Source organism: Sinocyclocheilus anshuiensis, unplaced genomic scaffold (assembly GCF_001515605.1).
Source record: "Sinocyclocheilus anshuiensis isolate Anshui unplaced genomic scaffold, SAMN03320099.WGS_v1.1 scaffold1142, whole genome shotgun sequence".
NCBI lineage: Eukaryota > Metazoa > Chordata > Actinopteri > Cypriniformes > Cyprinidae > Sinocyclocheilus > Sinocyclocheilus anshuiensis.
In genome coordinates, this window is record NW_015536577.1 from 659,829 (window position 1) to 664,399 (window position 4,571).

Sequence of the window (4,571 nt, forward strand, 5' to 3'; positions counted from 1 at the left end):
AACAACGAGCAATATTTGACAATAGCATATTTGCCAACATAGCGTTAAGCAATGAGAATGAAATAAGAAACTTAGCAGGAAATGTTGCTTAATAATATATTTATGGGGGAAGCATCACCCCAAGCTTAGCAAGTGAGGAACCAGAGGAAAACAACTGTAGTTACGTTTATTTTTTTTTAAAGCGCTGCTTGTACTTGCTTAGAATAATTGGACTATATTTAAATCCCTTGTGTTCGTTTGAGCGCTCAGTCGTAACCTTCCAATCACCACCGAAGTGATTTATTTTTTATTTTTTAAATGAACATAGCTTGATCTCAGCCAGTTTATCATGTATTTAATCAACACGTCATATCACCCCAATTTATCATGCTCATATGCTCACATTACTCCGCGTGAGCACATATTCAAGCGGATCAGAAATTATGAATCTCTAATAAGTATTGAGTGGCAGTCCAGCAGGGGAAGCATACACACTGCGGAAATGCTTTGAATGACTGTCATTGATATTACATTCTTATATAGAAGCCATTAGGAGCGATAAACGCGTGCTTCTGACGCAGCTGAAATCAACCGCACACTCACACAGCTAATGAAAACATCAACCTTAGAAATAAACAACCGTAACATTGAGATTATGCTGCTGAATACAGCGAACCCCAGTTGAAATGCATACACGAGGATGCGTGTTTCATTTAAACTTGTTCTCATGGCCTTAACTATCGGCGTGTCCTCAGAACGATTACATGCTCTAGTCTAGACTACGTGTTGCTCCAGCTGTATGAACACCGATGCGTAAATGCTGCTGCAAATATGCTTTTTTCAATTAGCAGACAAACGAAAAAATTTGTCAGTTGATCTCGTTTTACTGTTCAGGATGTTGTGTTCTCAGGAGGTAAATTAAACCAGTCATAGTAAAGTTATTCGGCAACAAGCTGCCACTCGATATTTCAACCAAACAAACTTTGCATATTATCGCTACTTTTGCAATATAATGTGCATTGGCACTGCTAACATGTTTATCTCTTGTAACTTATCCACATTGTATGCACAAAATAGATGTGGACATGGCCAAAACACCAAAGAAATGGTTGTTGTTTTTGCTTAAATCTAATTGCTTTAAATTTTTGGTTGTCAAAATTTTGGTGCATTACTATTATTTTGCTATGAAGTTGTTTAATATTTCTCCTATCCTATTGAATATTTATCCTATTATCCTATTGAATATCTTTGCTTAGTGTCCATATATTGCTAAAAACCTGTCCGATCTTGTCTGGAGGACATGACCCAGCCTAATTTAACAGAACTTGTATAAGACCATATGATTTATTTTTGTGGTCACTCAAGTATACTCATATTTCTCAAGTAGTCAAGTACGCATATAACCTTCAGGAAGTCTGCATGTCTACAACCTGACATTCAGAAGAGGCCATTTTTTGGCACAGTCCAGACACTTGGTGACTCAATATAGCAACTCGACCTGCTCCAAGATTCTTCTGAAGGGCCAGTTTGTGTAACATGGAAAATCATGGCACCTGTTTATGTGTACAAATGAATATCTAAGTAGTTGTGTGTTTTTTTTTTTTCTTATGGGCCACCAACGAGACCGAGGACCATGTGTAAAGTGCCCTAATGTTTCTCTGATCTTTTTCCAACCCATATCGCCTCTTGTAGGGGCCTTTTCATCTTCAGCAAATTCCTTTTTTGCTTTCAAACATAAAATAATTTCAAATCGCTCTCGCTGCACAGCGCTGCTTCAAGTCGAACACACCTGATATGTACATGTATTTGCATCGCTTTGACTGTTCTCTGTAGATCCCACCTTCTCAAGCGCCACGATTGGTCGATTATGTACAATGCTTGCATGTTATTGGTCAAACTACTTTTCGATCATTACCTTCAGCAAGTATGAAAACAGGAAAACAAAGCCAAGACCTGGATATTTTAGGCAATATAGAAATCCTGGCCAGGACGTGTCCGGGAAAAAGATCACATATGGTCACCCTAGCACAAATATTTAAAAAGTATTTGCAGTCTTATGGGACAAGATCTGGTAATTGGCCCGTGAAGACAAGCGCAACACTGTCATGTTTACCCTCAGTTCATGCTAATGCTGCGGGTTTAGCAGTAAATCTCACGCTGGTGTTGCTGTTGTTACCTCGACAGCAATTGTTTACAGATCTTCACGAGTCTCTCTGTGTTTATTGGTGAATGTGTGAGACCCTTGTGTGCTGTTGACATAGCACAGAATCACCCAGTTAACCTTACTCGGCATGAAGTTAACGAGTACAGCACCTCAGGGCCAGACCCCCGGTGGACCTGGTGACAGAAGTGTTCTTCTCACTGTTTGTTTTACATGCTGGTCTTTGTTCAACAGCTGAAGTTCAACAACTCATTGCTCCACACTGACGTACATCAAGGGTACATATTACTACTCTGAGGTACTAATATGCACGCTTTAGGCGTAAAGAAGGTACAAAGGTGTCCCTTTGAGGGTACTGTCCCGGTGACAAGCTGTTGTACCCCTAAAGGGACAGTTTTTTTGCTATTTTTTTTTTCTGACAGTGCAGAAAACATTTATAAATATAGTGAAAATCAAGTGTATATCAACCCTCACAGCCTTGATTTTGTTCTTCAGTGAAGTTGTTCAAAAGTAGGCTTATATTATCTAGTTTAAATGGGTCATTGTTGTTTGGTTGTTATTGTTTTACTTATTTCTATTGCTCCACAAAGTGAATGAAATGATTTGTTTGTGTATGAGCAATGAGGAATTTTGGAAGGGTGGATTAGTTTTAGGAAAATTATGTTTGTTTTGAAGAGAAGAAACGGAAATGAGGTTAAGCTTCAGTATTAAAGTTTGAATTAATTACCAGCCATAAGTGGTGGATTAGGATTGCATTTAAATGCCTAATACAACTTCCCAAATTAAGTCTTTATGCGCCTGATTTTTAAGCATTTACACAAAGTGCACAGAACTCAGATGACCATCTTTTGCAATAAAAATTTATTTTTCTTCTTTTTATTATAATAAGATTTTGCCATTGTAGATTTGAATAATTAGAAAGTACTTGTAAAAAATGCTTAATAATGCCAAAATCAACACAAAAACATTGGAAAAATGTGTGCAGACTTATGTGACAAGTAGGCATGTGACAGTCAAATTTTCATATCATGATGTATTATCACAGACAGTACTGAATTGCATTACAAAAACAGGCTGAAAAGATAAACTTCCTCCTATTGACAAGTTTAATAACGTTTTTCAAAAAGCTTTGAACATTTAAATAAAAAAAATACACTGTAAAAAATGTAAAAAGTAAACAAATGTTTGAGACAGATTAATATGTAAAAACAACACAATTATAAAGAACAATATAAATAATCAGAACATTTTCAGATTTTTGGTCAAACCGCCCAGCATTGCCATTCAGCCTAAAAATACAGAGATATGTTTTTTTTTTTTTTTTATGTGAACACATCAAAACATTTGGAACCCAATATACTGTACTTCAAAACCTACAGATTTACAGCTTTACCCTTTTAGAAGGAGCATAAAGTATCAGCAGCATCCCTTCGTCCACCATGCTTCTGGTCCATATTGGGGTTGTTTACTTCAAAGTCTTTTATGCAGCATACACACAGTGTTATAAATGGTAACCGGTTGACATAAAAGATATTAATGTGCAATGATAATACCATGCGTGTACAAACCATATTACACAACGCCGACACAAGTCTAGTGGTAAGTGTCACATACTAAACAAACTATTTTACTTAAAAGTAGTGTGTGGTATAAATGATACATTGAGTAGTATGCAGTTTGTTTCATTCCAAACTATAATCACTTAAGGACTCTTGCAGTGCTTTTATAGGAGCATTGTTTATCGTTAGTGGCATCGTGACACTAGCTGTATGGATGAGAGACTCGCCTTCTGTCAACACTCAGTGAGTCTCTGCACCTTTAACTGCTGAAGATGTAGGTCCCTACAGTCGCAGATCAGCGGGGAGCGTTCAGTGAAACTCTAGAGCTCATGAGAGCAGCATTCATACATCAGAATCTCTCAGCGTTCACCTGTGCATCTGAGCCAGAATGGACTGTAATCCATAACGCAAAAAATATTATTTAGAGAGACATAGCCGGGTAAGTAACAGACTTTTTGATATGAAATGCTGGAATCACGTGTGAATTTTGCAGTTGTCATTTTAAAGTGCCTTTTGTTGAACTTTCACTGCTTAAAAATATTTGAATGATTGCTTGATGAACTTTTATAGATAAAAAATGTAATAACACATTTAAACAAGCAGTGCATGTGCAAAAAAAGTGATGTTTAAAGTAAACTTGGAAAACTAAATTAGAAGGTTTTATGAAGTTCATGACAGCACTTTAAAAAGGAAATGCATTAAAAAATGCGGTAACACTTTACAGTTGTTCATGCTTAGTTTATGTTAACTAAAGTAGTTAACTAATGAACCTTATTGTAAAGTGTTATCAATATTAATATAATTTCTGTCCAGTTTTATTGTGTTACTTTCAGTAAAAGTGTGGTTATTTTATTGGCTTGTGTTTTTTTTAA

At 36.3% G+C, this 4,571-nt stretch overlaps 1 protein-coding gene and 1 long non-coding RNA gene across 2 annotated transcripts in view; one reads left to right on the forward strand and one right to left on the reverse strand.

Annotated features, from left to right (window-relative positions):
• The window catches only part of LOC107702477 (uncharacterized), a 4,351-nt gene extending 4,042 nt beyond the window's left edge, over nucleotides 1–309 (reverse strand). The window contains exon 1 of the long non-coding RNA XR_001635764.1: nucleotides 257–309. This is a non-coding gene — a long non-coding RNA (uncharacterized LOC107702477). The remainder of the gene's footprint in view (nucleotides 1–256) is intronic.
• LOC107702466 (protein tyrosine phosphatase type IVA 3-like) overlaps nucleotides 1–4,571 on the forward strand; it is a 53,190-nt gene that overhangs the window by 31,405 nt on the left and 17,214 nt on the right. The gene's annotated exons all lie outside the window — the stretch shown is intronic.